Raw genomic sequence first — 14,232 nt, forward strand, 5'->3', positions numbered from 1 at the left:
ACATTGTAATTTTGAATGGTTGCTAAGCAACGAGTCATAAATCTGCAGGTAATCTTTGCTTAATGTCCAAAAAAGAATAGTTGCAGAAGATTGCAATGCTACCAGAATGGTGTAATCACAATGTGCTTTCCAGAGACACTTTGGCATCCAAAATCCCTCCAAGATAGATATGAACCTGTTCAATTTTATTTTGCTTTTATAATCCATATTTTCTGATTGGTGGTCTTCCTGAAGGCCAAGATTTTGGATTTTGGAAATGACCTTGTTTTACTCACCATGGAGGATGCTAATATCATTGTTCTTCTAAACCCATTTGATGTTTGTTATATAATCACAATAAAAGTAATTTTAATAATTCTGTATGCATGAAGAAGTTCTAGCATTACTAAGAATATCAGGTTCCTAAAATTATCAGTCGGGATCAATTTCCCCACTACTGATACGTACGTTGCTGTCACCTTCTGAAATTCTATTTCAAAAATTTCCATTTACACAGCAAATCAAATGGTTTCTATGATTTTCTAAAAATATATCCTTTTGTGATACATTTAGATTTAGATTTAGATTTTATTAATATTTGTAGGCCGCCCTTTTCCCTGAGGGGACTCAGGGCGGCTCACATAAAATCGGGGAAGGGGAATACAGACATTAAGATAAGACATATAATAAAATAGTAAACAACATACATTCATCATTCGGGAGGGGAACTATCCTTGTCCCCAGGCCTGACGGGCGAGCCAGTTCTTCAAGGCTGTGCGGAAGGCCTGGACGGTGGCGATTTTTTCTATTTTTTACTAATATGCTATATTTGGAGTAATGTACTAAATTGTAGTACAGTCTAGTAAAAAAATAATAGCTAAGAAAAAGGCCACCTTCTCCAAATAGTATGGACAAATCTACTACATAGATCCCAAAGGAATTATAATCCCCTACTTCCTTGAGGATAATAGCTGGGTTGAGACCAGGAAGCCATATTTCTTTGTCATGGCTCTCATTTTAAGGATTAATCTCTGCGATTAAAGTTGAAACTTGCCCTGACCTCAATTGCCTATCAGAAGCTGATTAAAAAAGAACTCTTCCAAACTGGTTTTTTAAAATATGAATGTTATTTATTTTTATTTCTTATTTAATATTTATTTCTAATAATTTTACAATCAGCGTGTTATGTTTTTTAATTGTATTGTGTACCACCAAGAGTCTTTGTTCTGTATTCGTGTGTGTACCACCAAGAGTCTTTGGTCTGTATTCTCTCTCTCTCACACACACACACAAATAAAGTACATATGGATTTGGAATGAGATAAAATGCTGCAAAGTTTTTTTCCTGGATTTTTGTCCCTAGATAATCCTCTTTTCAACCATGCAGCCAACTGCAACTGTGTCTGTATTAGCACTGATCAAATATAACAATTTTTCCCCTCCGGAATAGGTTTTACTTCTCAGAATTTGAAAACACATGTAAAAATAATACAGGGAATTAGTCCTGCAAGAGTTGGAAATTGATAAAAAAATATATCTGAAAAGTTTGGAAAAGCGGTCCCCAACCTTTTGGGCATCAGGGACTGGTTCCGTGGAAAACAAAGGGGCAAAGAGGAGGATATGTGTGCTACTTAAAACATGTGCACACCTAGAGGACACTTTGCTCGCTTGTGTTGCCCAGTTACTAACTGGCAGTGGACAGCCTGAGGGTTGGGAACAGGGGTGGGATTCAATCGGTTTGGACTGACTGGCTGACCTCACCCACCCTGCCCCTCCCAGGACTCTCTACATGGCCTGTTTTGGATGTCAGATAAGTGCAGGCCCGGTGTGGAGGCTCTAGGAGGGCGAAAAACGGGCCTAACGGAAGCACTGGAAGTCTGAAAAGGGGGTCTGTTTCTGGCTCTGGACCCTGGGGAAGGCTGTTTTGCCCTCCTGGAGGTTCAAAAAAAAAAGCCTCCGGAGCCTAGAGAGGGGAAAAACGGGCATACCAGAAGTATCAAAAGTTTGAAAATGGGCTTGTTTCTGGCCTCCGTAGCCCGGGGGTGGCCGTTTTTGCCCTCCCGGAGGCTCAAAAAAAAAAAACCTCCGGAGCCGGGGAGGGCAATATCCCCCCTGTGGTGCAGGAAGTTGACTAGACCATGGCCCCATTGCCATGCCATCCCAGCAACTGGGCAGAGAACCAGCTGCTAAATTTTTTCAATCCCACCCCTGGTTGGGGACCTCTGGTTTATATGACCATGAAAGATTCATACATCAGATTCAGTAATTCAGTGCTGAACAAAATGCAGAGGGGTTGTGTAATGCTGGCACACAGATTATAAGTAATAAAATATCTACAATAACTGGAAAGGGTCAAAGCTCTTAACTTTTAATGTGCACAAGAAGGAACATCCGCAGTCACTGTGAACTACATGATAGCTTCCAGTATTAGGACTTACCCACCACCACCCGCTTAGATACGGATCCCTCACTATGATGCATTCGACCTGGTGGCCCTTGATGGGTGACAAATGACTCCAACATATGGATGCCAGATGCAAAATGTTTCTCGAGATTTTCTAAGGATGCTTGGGCCTTTGCAAATAGACAGGCTGAATCCTGTAGGCTGTTCACAACATTGTCCTCCTGGCTGGCAACAGTGTTTCCCTGAAGAAGGGGAAAAAATTGTGAGGAGAGTTCAGGTGGGGTAACATAGAAGAGATCAGGGTTAGGAGTACAGGTAGCCCTCAATTTACAATTATTAGGTTAGAAACCATTTGAAGTGATAGAAACATTGAAAAAAGTGACTCACGACTGGTCTTCACATTTATGATCATCACAACGACCCCAGTCATGTGATAAAAATTCAGGCACTTGGCAACTGGCAAGTTCTTAGAATCACATGATTGCCAATTGTAACCTTCCTAGCCAGCTTCTGACAAGTCAAGTCAAAGGGGGAAGCCAGCTTTTGCTGAATGGTTATGAGATTCTCTTAACAACATGGCGAAAAAGGTCATAAAACTGGGCACAACTCACTTAACCATTACCTAGCTTAGCAATGGAAATTCTGGTCCCCACTGGGGTTGTAAATTGAGGACCAGTTCTAGAGTATTTGGTTTGTGAGAAATCATCCAAAAATGCAGATCAGGATTGAAAAAATTCGTGTGTGTATGTGTATAATCCAGAACTAGGAAAGAAGATTGATACATTTAGACTATGCATATTGAAGCAGAATCATATTGAAAAGGGAACGGAGGCTTACAGAGTGAAATGGTTTACTTGAGAAGTGGTGAAATGTTTCTTAAAACTCCTGTAGATTTTGATGTAGAATAGTATGTAAATCCTAGTAGTATGTAAATCCTAGAGCTACAACTTTTAATCATTACATTTATGGATGTGTATGCTTTACAGTCAAGTAAAAAGAAATCCACAATCAATGCATTGCATATGTGACACTATGTGATAAAATGTGAATGTGCTTGCTTCACAGCACACAGTTCAGGCTTCATGGTGAAAACATTGCTTGTCTTGTACTTTCTGGTAACCCCCCTCCCCGTTTTAGGCTATAATTCCTACATCTCTGCTAACATCAAGTGTTGGGCATTATTACAGAAAACATCCAAAGATCCCTGGATTTAATTAAAGAACTTAGTTGATTCATTAAATAAGTTCTCATTAATTGATTGGAAACTCTAAATCATTTCATCCAGCAATGTGTAGCTGGGGCGGGGCAGGATGTTTACAGATCAAGACTTAAAAAGGCTTCAAGCCTGACCAAGCCATACCAGGTCTGTTGACATGACAGTATTATCAGATTCAGCCTTCTCCTCATCACTCTTCCTGTGTTCCCATGTGTTGTCACTGTTTGACTTCAGTTTTTGCTGTTCCACAGATTTGCTATAGACACCGGCCTCCTGATCGCTGTATTTCTATGAAAAAAAATGCAGAACACTGTGAAAATGGATGCTCCTCAGTGGATGGAATGTAATCTAATCTGAATTGTCCCTTCAACCTGTTTCCTAAAGAGGGGCATCCTTGACCAGTCTCTTTCTATGGAAGAAATTTTGTACTTCTACTCCAATATGCGAGGCCCTAGGCCTCTCAGTTGTCAATGGCTAGAAACATGAGAACATTATTAGTCTCCTCCTTCTTCTTTCTTGTATCTTGTGGCAGTCATTTAATTGACATAGAACTTAGGCTTTTGACTTGTTCCAGTTCACCTTTCTTTAGATTCTTAATATTAAGAATATTGCAATATTAATTAAGAATATTAGAATTAAAAAAAATGTAAGAAACCCTTCAAATGAAACATGATTCACACTAATGAGCCTGTTGAATATTAGCCATTTCCCTTGGGATAAACATTTGGAGCAGTGGTGCGATTCAAATTTTTTTACAACCTGTTCGTGGCTTGGTGGGCGTGGTGTGACTTGGTAGAGGAAGGATACTGTAAAATCTCCATTCCCTCCCCACTCCAGGGGAAGGTTACTACAAAATCCCCATTTTCTCCCAATCAACTGGGACTCAGGAGGTAGAGAATAGATGGGGTGGGGCCAGTCAGAGGTGGTATTTACCGGTTCTCCGAACTACTCAAATTTTCCACTACTGGTTCTCCAGAACTGGTCAGAACCTGTTGAATACTACCTCTGATTTGGAGAGCCAGGTCTTTTTTTGAAGATTCAATCAGTGGGTCACTCACTCTGCTGAACCAAGAGCTCAAGAACAGATGCTATGTAAGAGTGCTTTGCCTGTTTTAGCTAATAAGTGAGAGTGTATGTGCATATGTGTTTGTATCATTTCTCCATTTAAAAACTGATATAAAATGGGCTGCATTTGACTGCATTATCCAAGCAACTTCGAGAGTTTAGTCCATTGTTTTCAAATCATGACAACTTCAACATACACTGAAGTCAAAGACTTAACATTCACACATATTAAAATTGCCAAAGTTGGAAAACATTAGTCTAGTTACTATTGCAGCAAAATTCAAATTACTGTAATTGAAGGCTTTCTCCAAAAACAGACAACATGCTCTTACATGTAATAGGAATTATGTTGTGCCAGAATACATCCCTCCCCAGAAGGAAAAAGGAAGGGGAAAGTTTGTTTAAAGCCACTGGAATCCAACCTCCTACCTGTGCCAGTTTCATTGTCTGGTTCCCAGGATGAGCACTAAATGTGCTTTGTCCTGCACTCCTGCTACTGGACTCCACCTCAAAATATGGTGCTTCTGGAGACAGCGACAGAGATAAAACCAAGTATAGAAAAATCTATGGGTTCAGTTAGATTCTTATATTAATTTATTTTGCTACTCCACATTATTATATATTAGCTCCAATTTTCCTTATTAGTTGCCCTCTGTTTCCCCATTCTTCTTCCTGCATATGATTTTCCACTTTCAATTTCCAATTCATATTATTGTTCTAATAATTATTAATTTTAATAATTATTAACATTATTGTATTATTATTCAAATAGTTCTTAGCATAAAATATTTGATCTTATCTGATGTTATACAAGATGATTTTTTTGTAACCTACATAGCTATTCATTTATTCATTTGGAGTTTACTTTTACCAAAAACTGTTTTATAAACCCAATTCTGAAACGTATAGCTCGTTGTTGAATTGAGTCCAGTTAACCTCAGGATGGCTTGCCAAAGGGTTGCAGAGTTTGCCATCTAAATTATTCTGTAGAGTTGTTTTCTTAGTCTATTCATACTTTTACATGGATGCAAAACTAGAGCAGCAAAACCAAATGAGAACAAATCAAGAACAGACCAAACCATGGGTGTCCATGGGATCCAGTTGCTTTCATCAGAAAAACAAAAACAGACATATGTCATCCTCTCTTTCTCTTTCTTATGTGCATGTAAAGAAGCAATGACCACTTTGTTCATCTACAGTAAAGATTCTGGCCTGTTTCATAAGTGATTCAACAATTGTGGCCAAAATAGGCTATGAGAATATTAGAGGTGAACTTATTTAGTGACTCAACTTAAAATTCACATCTGAGTAAATATAGATTATAACACGCATTCTCAAAACAAACATTTACTTAGGTTTGGCCTCTGGATTTACATTGGAATCCATGAAGCTAACATCTTTTTGCATGCTGTAGTTCTACTACCATCCAAGAAACTGACCTTCAGGAATGATGGGGACAGGGTCTTGAGTGGACACCATTTGTCCTGCCCACACTTATTTATGATAAGTACTTGCAATCATACTAAACCTATTAATCAATTGCTTGAGATTAAATTTAATAGTGCACAGCTCCTAAAAACTGAAAAGAAGTAGAGAAATAGCATACTTGGTTATAGTGAAGTGAAGATGGTTCTACTACCATCCATGAAACTGACCTTCAGGAATGATGGGGACAGGGTCTTGAGTGGACACCATTTGCCCTGCCCATATGCAAAGCTTCTTTGGACATGATGCTGTTGATGAAAGCAAAGGAAAATCTCCCGCGGCACCCTGTAAAAGTAATACTGCTTATGATTTTTATTCCTGATCAATAAAAGTTAAAAAAGAGACTCAACAGTGTCTTGTTCTTTCCTAAAAAGAAACTTAAGCACTGTATATGATGAAAGGGGCCGTGGCTATACCAATATTTGTATTTTTCCTCTTAAACAGAAAGCTTCTGAAAGTCATAGTGAAGGTAAAATTCGCTTCATTTCTCAACAGAATAACAGACTTGGAAGGGATCTTGGAGGTCTTCTACTCCAACCCCCTGCTTAAGCAGGAGATCCTATATCAATTGTAAGAGATGGTTAGGTCACCAGTAATAGCTAGACCTCTTTAGAAGGGCTTAAATGTTGTGGAAGAGGGCAAAGCAAGTGTAGAAACAATGCAATGACAAGAATTGAGAATAGGGCTTGGATGGCTGGGCAAGATATGAAGCAGCCTAAGGATGAATACAATAATTCAAGAAGGAATCAGATAAATTATGTGACTCAAAAATTCCAGTCTCTGTTTGCAAATGCAGAGAGTATAGGAAGAACCAGAACTAGAATTCAGGAAGGCAAATATGGTATAGTAGAGCCGTGATGGCAAAGTGGTTGGAGTGCAGTACTGCAGGCTCCTTCTGCTGATTGCCGGTTGTCGGAAGTTTGATTCTCACCAGGCTCAAGGTTGACTCAGCCTTCCATCCTTCCGAGGTGGGTAAAATGAGGACCCAATTTGTTGGGGGCAATATGCTGACTCTGTAAACTGCTTAGAGAGGGCTGTAAAGCACAGTGAAGCGGTATGTATATATGTTTAAGCGTTATTGCTATTAGTAGGCATTGCTGAAGCCTTTAAAGATGAAACTTGTGAATGATTATCTGAACTTCTCAATACATAGGCTCAATATCTTTTACATTACTACTCCTCTTTCCTTTTACTACATTACTACTTTATTACATTACTACTCCACTTTCTTTTTTTCTGGTCTGGTGATTTTCTATGCAGTGAGGAAAGGCCCATACTTTCATCAGTGGTGCAGATAGGATTAAGAATAACTCAAAATGTAAGCAGTTGAGCATCTTACCTGTTGGGCTGCCCGCAGTAAGTAGCGTAAGTCAGGGAAAGTGCCTCTCCGGTCACGTTCTTTCAAAGCTGTACCATTTTTGACCACCTCATAAAATGGCTCAGGGACACGGGCATCAGTTAAGAGAAACTGCCCTCCCTCCATTTTTTCTTTCACATCGAGGCCATCCAATCCATCCCACGGCATTTCCCCTGAAAATATGCATTGCTTGATATATAAGCCTGATAGTTTTGATCACCACAGCATTCTACTAGCTGCAATTACTAAGCTTGTGCCCAAAAACAATTCGAAACACCTTTAATGAATTATTAAAGCAGCATAATTTCACTGCAATTCTTACAGCAGCATCTTTTTTCAAATGCATGTGATTTATTTGCTTTTATGAACAATAGAAAATGCACTTTTCTCTGAATGATTTTGAAAGCCTGCAGATACCAATTATTATATCTTGTTGTTTGAATCATTAATCAATAATCCAATAGTTGAAACCACACTTAAGAAATAGATAGAAGTGTGCTAACCTCAATAAATTGAATCCGGTAAAGAAGATTTCTCCACAAAATAAATAAGTAATAAACAAAAAAGATCAAAGGAGCATCTAAATTCTAGTCCTTAGGACTGTTTCTAATTAGTCATTTTTAGAGCTTGTTTGTACAATTTTAAAATGGATCTAAATCTCCAAATGTGGCTACACAGAATATGGCATGCCTAATTTAAATCTGACTCCAACAGCCCTATTTTAAACATAATTAAGGCTAAAACCAACGTGATCTTTCCAGAAAAGAAAGCATTTTTAACAGACTGCATGTTTGGCAACATGTTCACATAATTTATTTGCAGTGAAGTTACTTCGCACAATTCACGAGTTGCTGATAATTTCATGCTACCTGTGATTTTCTACTAATATCCCAAACTGACCTGTGAAGATTTCCTGAATGACTGTGCAGAAACTGTAGAAGTCAGACTTCACAGAGGCTGATCGGTCTCTGATGACTTCCAAGGGTAACCAGTTGTAGAGAGGCGGAGGTGGTGGGATAGGCCAAGTTAAACAGAGTTTCTCTCTCCTGAAACAGAATCCATTCCGTCAAGATTCCTGCAAAACCCTATCCGAACAACTACAGTTGCACTTGCTTCAACTAACCTCTGTTGCATGTACTCAAGGTTACTGAGCTTGGCAAGGCCAGGTCTCACCAACTGTATGGCGTGAGAGGTCACAGCCCGATGGATATAGCCTCGAGAATGCAGAAACAAAAGCGCTTCAGAGACTTGGAGGAGCAGATGCACTGTAGCGGAGGATGCTGGGGAGCTAGGATTCTGCAGTGAAGGGAAGAAGGAAAGGAAGGATGTAGTTCTGAGTAGTGAGAAGAGCAGCCTACTTTCCTGACTGCCCCACTTACCTCACAGTGCAAGGCATAGTAGAGGGAGCACATTTCTACTCTTTCAAAGACAAGCTGGATAGTTTCGAGATCCATGGATGGACTCACAGCTAAGAGGAGCAGTAGATAGGGATGGCGAAGTTGACTACAGGAAACACAAGACTCATGTTAAACACCATATCTACTCTGAACAACCGCATAGATCGCATCTCTTGACTGTATCCAGGAAAGCCTGAATAAATAAATCACCTCACCATATCCTTCTTTGACCCATCATATCCCCCAATGCCCACAATCTGGAATTACCTGCAGTGCTCTTGTTCAGCTAGGAGCAAATCCATGGTGCGACGTGCTTTGCTGCAGTTGGGATGTGCCTCTGGCTTGATGCTTCTCACCGTAACCAACTGTCCGTTCCATAGCAAGCTAGGAACAGAGGTCAAAATGGAAGAATCGGAGTTAAGAGTCCAATCCTTTTCTCCACAAAATGGTGAAATGAAGAGGTCGAATCATAACTCCTCAGTTGGCTTTATTTGCAAACCATCCCTTCTCCCAGACTACCAAGCTACACATCTCTATTTATGTAAAGTTGCTGCATATTCAGGTTCTGTTCCCCTGTTTTTAGATACGTATGTATTTCTACTCTCCGCTTGGAAGTTCAGTGTAATGTCAAAGCTTGCCAACAATATTCTGAACTTGAATAGCAATAGCAATAACAGTTAGACTTATATACCGCTTCATAGGGCTTTCAGCCCTCTCTAAGCGGTTTACAGAGTCAGCATATTGCCCCCAACAACAATCCGGGTCCTCATTTTACCCACCTCGGAAGGATGGAAGGCTGAGTCAACCCTGAGCCGGTGAGATTTGAACAGCCGAACTGCAGAACTGCAGTCAGCTGAAGTAGCCTGCAGTGCTGCATTTAACCACTGCGCCACCTTGGCTCTCAGATGGGAAATATTAAAGATGAATCACGGAATCATATGATGACATAAGTCACCATGGATTCATTATTAATTCAGAAGGCTTTTATTATATGTAACTACTCCTCTTTGAACTGGATCTTCCAAGTTATTATAAGGTTACATTTCATTATTCTAAAAATGTGGGAAGGAACAAACCACAAGGGGCTATAAATAGCAACTCAAAATACAGATTTACTTCCTCATGAGTGTAAATGGTCCATTCTGATAACTCCAATCTGCCTCTCCTTGTCCTCTGATCAGTTCGTTATTATCAGCAATGGATAGGAAGGCAGCCATCCGTGGTTGCTCATATCTACTGGGATAGAGCTGGGGGGGGGGAGGGGGAAATGAACAAATTAAGTATGCAGCTTAGCTTTGCACTTTATAGATTAGTACCTGCCCTTCCCTCTGCAGTTAATTACACTATTCAAATAAATGTCCTTACATGTCCATATCCAACAAATGGCTTCTTCACATTTGCAAACATTTGGGGACAGTCCAGATACCTACAAGAGAGGCGGGAGGATTCTTTTAGGATACATTCTTTTGAACTTTCAATAAAAGAAAAGGGAATGGACAGTTTCTCTTGTCGACAAGAAAAAAAAATCTATAAGGTGTAATCTATTTTCTTGGTATGGAAAAATGATATGGCTGCTTTCATGAACAATTGAAAGTGCTTTGCTCACGTGAAGTCTGAAATATTTCTTCAGATCAGTTTTTAGGTCTGCGCTGCCCTAAGCTTTTTCTTCAAATTGTTTGCACCTGAAAGAAATTATATCGTTGCAAGTGCTAACATTAAATAAGAACTAAATAAATGTCACCAGGAGATAACCCTTAAACCCTTTATTGTGCCTTCAAGGAATTAGAAGAAACGACATTGGATAATGTTTTGTGCATATTTTTGGTTTTGTTCTGCAACAACATGAAGTTTTGGGAACTTGAGAGTTTTTCAAGAAATGATCACAGCTTATTTATGGGATGGTAATTCCTGACATGTACTATACTGATATGCTGCACTTTTTTCTTTTGTCAGTGTAGATAAAAATATATACTCATCTTGGACATCTTACATGAGAGAACTATGTATTTGGTCAGTTCAAACCAGGCTTTTTGTTATATAATCTTCTGCTTTAAGAGGTTTGGGGTTAAAACCAACCAAGAATAAAGTTACCAGAAGGAGGTAGATAAAAGTGAGGTGAAAGAAGAACGCAAACTGCGTGAAGGTGTTCCTAGACTTTTTGAATACAGTGACTGATCTCCATGCTGCACCTGTGCTGTCATCTGAGCATAGTACTGTTGTATGATGTCCATGACCTAGAAGCAATAGAAAGACAGTGGACCACATTTGGTAAAATCCTTGTACGTAATCCAATAGCCGGGTATCATAAACTACATACTTGCTAAGTAAGCGGATTGTTAGGGGAAGAGCAGTGCTCATACCTCTGCATCCAGCACAGAAGCCAAAATGGCCACCAGTATATTAACAGGACATATACTCATTCATTTAGTGACTGTTCAAAGTTACAGCGCACTGAAAGAAGTGAGTTATATAACCTGTCCTCATTTAGAACTGTCGAGAATCCACAGGGTCAACTTACAACCACAGTCGAGCCCAAAATTTCTGTTGCTCAGGGAAGCAGTTATGAAGTGAATTTTGCCCCAACTTGTGACTTTTCTTGACATAGTTGTTAAGTGAATCACTGCAGTGCTTAGGTGAGTAACATGGTTGTTAAGTGAATTTGGATTCCCCATTGACTTTTCTTGTCAGAAGGTGGATTGCATGACACGGGGACACAGTGACCGTCATAAATATGAACCAGTTGCCAAGCATCTACATTTTGATCACATGACTGGGGTCACAACTGTGAAATACGGCCATAAATCACTTTTTTCAGTTATGTTGTAACTTTAAATGGTCACTAAATGAACTGTTGTAAGTCAAGGACTATCTGTCATTGCAATTCAGATATTTGGCAACTAGCATATATTTACAACAGTTTCAACATCCCAGGGTCATGTGATTGCTATTTTGCAACCTTCCCTGCCAACCTGTGACTAGCAGAGTCAATGGGGGAAGAAGGATTTGCTTAACAAATACATGCTTCACTTAACAACTGCAATGATTTGCTTAACAATCATGGCAAAAAGGGTCATAAAATCAGGCACAACTCACTTAACAACCACTTTGCTAGCAATTGATATTCTGGTTGTAAGTTGAAGACTACCTGCAACTATCTCTCTGCACAATTTTGTAAAAGCAGTGCACTTCCAAACACAGAAAAAACTCCCCAATGCTTTAATTAGTTACTATTAGATTAGAATCTTTTGTTTTTCTAGCAGTTCATAGAATTATATCCATATCAGCCTTATGAATTTTGTACCTTTGCATTTTGTTCACTTCCAGCTTGCTGGGCCCAGTCCTTAGGAGTCCGACCCTTTTGATCATGGAATCTTAAATCACCTCCGGCTTGCAGGATACTGTTGAGAAGTCTTGGGTGACCAGAAAATGCAGCTGCATGGACTGGACTGCTACCGTCATAGCAACGACTGAGATTCATAGAATAGAAAGGGAAGAAAGAGGTTTAGGGTATCAACTACAAAAAACAACTAAGTTCAAACGAATCTCATTTGTGGTGAACGGGCTAAATGTCTATGGAAATTCTCAAGTCATCCAGGTCATCCTGTTCCCAAAGGTGCTTTTTCAAAACGCAACTGGACTTTCTGGTTTTTCTTTGTAGACGTTTTGCTTCTCATCCAAGAAGCTTCTTCAGCTCTTCAGAGGATTGGGCTAATTTACCAGCTGTCAGTGTTCATGATCACAGCTGATTCAACAGGAGTTGGTATGACAATAGTTTGGGCTTAATGGCTTCTTAAGCTAAGATATCTTTTGTACTGTAGAAATATGGCATAAACTATAGGGCTGGGTAGTGTTCTGGATCTGAAGAACAAAATGAGTTTGGGGTTGTGAATGAGAACACATAAGCGGCATCTTTTGGGAACAAAACAGATGCTGCTTTTCCTGGGATTGTATCTGAATCACTAGAGGCATATAATGTGATTTATAACCGGCAGATGTCAGTTTAGTGTAGTGGTTAAGACATCAGGAAACCAGTTCTGCCTTAGGTTCAAGGCCAACTGGGTGACTTTGGGTCAGTCACCTTTAGCCCTAGGAAGTAGGCATTAACAAATCATACTTCTGAAATCTTACCAAGAAAATAGCAGGGACCTGTTCAGGCCGTTGCTAGGAGTCAAAACTAACTTGAAAGCCTTAATATATAGTTAATATATTCATCTGTTTTCTTGTTTGAATTAGAGAGTTGCTTTGTGAGCTAACCCTGTAATTGATGCAAGGTTAGCTCATAAACTGACAACTACCGTGTTTTCCTAAAAAATAAGACAGGGTCTTATTTTCTTTTGACCCCTGAAATAAGCACTTGGCCTTATTTTCGGGGAGGTCTTATTATTTTTGAGGTGCAGAAGGCGGCGAGCATGGTCACCTCATGGCAGCTGCCATGTTGCAGTATTTTTGGGGAGGGCTTATTTTCGTGGAAGGGTTTATTTTAGTGCATGCGCTCAAAAGCCCGATTGGGCTTATTATCCGGGGAGGTCTTATTTTCAGGGAAACAGGGTATTGTTCAAAAGCCTCCATTAAGATGTTGCTCTTAATGCTGAATGGCAAATGTACCGATTGGACTTATTATCCGGGGAGGTTTTATTTTCAGGGAAACAGGGTATTGTTCAAAAGCCTCCATTAAGATATTGCTCTTAATGCTGAATGGCAAATGTACTGTTCTACATCATGGACCCATTAGATGTAATCCTGCCTTTGGCACAGCAGGGACAAGTCTTCACTCTCATCCTCCTTAAAACACGTTAGGAGAATGAAAGTGCTATTGTGTGGACACCTCCAACAGACCTGTTAGTGTGTTAGCTGGAAGGAGAAAAAAGGAATCTTGACAGCAAAGCCAGGCCATTTCTATTCAGCATTATCTGTGGACTGTAGCTGCAAATCTGAGAAATGTATGAATGGTGGGATTGTTCCTAAAGAAATGAACATCTGCAGATATCTGAAACAATGTATGCATTAGGATGCTTACAATATATTTCTATTCTAGAAGAATTGCAGTCAGAAATACTGCAAAAGAATAATTAATATTGAACTAGTTTCTCTAGGAATTCTGTATCACTCACTGATTAGGATTAGCACCAAAGCGCAGAAACAGCTGAACTACGGAAGCATGTCCCAGTAGGGCACCAATATATAAACCAGTCTGTCCGGCTGTATTGTGGCTATCGACGTCCACACCTAGGCAGGAAGGAAAGAAGCATACACAATGAACAACAGCAAAAAACCCAAACATCTGAATGCATGTCCATTGGAATTGGGCAGCCAATAAATTAATAATATTA

General features: G+C 39.7%; 2 long non-coding RNA genes across 2 annotated transcripts; both read right to left on the bottom strand.

Moving 5' to 3' along the window:
* Nucleotides 1–6,326: 6,326 nt before the first annotated feature.
* On the bottom strand, nt 6,327–8,492 carry LOC116503211. The gene is made up of 3 exons (XR_004254674.1): nt 8,406–8,492; nt 7,488–7,678; nt 6,327–6,433 (listed from the first exon to the last, which is right to left on the bottom strand). It is a non-coding gene; the product is annotated as an uncharacterized LOC116503211 (long non-coding RNA).
* A 1,778-nt stretch (nt 8,493–10,270) lies between these two features.
* Nucleotides 10,271–12,363, bottom strand: LOC116503233. The gene is made up of 3 exons (XR_004254677.1): nt 12,204–12,363; nt 10,994–11,136; nt 10,271–10,328 (listed from the first exon to the last, which is right to left on the bottom strand). It is a non-coding gene; the product is annotated as an uncharacterized LOC116503233 (long non-coding RNA).
* Between the last annotated feature and the right edge of the window lie 1,869 nt (nt 12,364–14,232).

This window comes from Thamnophis elegans, chromosome 2 (assembly GCF_009769535.1).
Source record: "Thamnophis elegans isolate rThaEle1 chromosome 2, rThaEle1.pri, whole genome shotgun sequence".
Classification (NCBI taxonomy): Eukaryota; Metazoa; Chordata; class Lepidosauria; order Squamata; family Colubridae; genus Thamnophis; species Thamnophis elegans.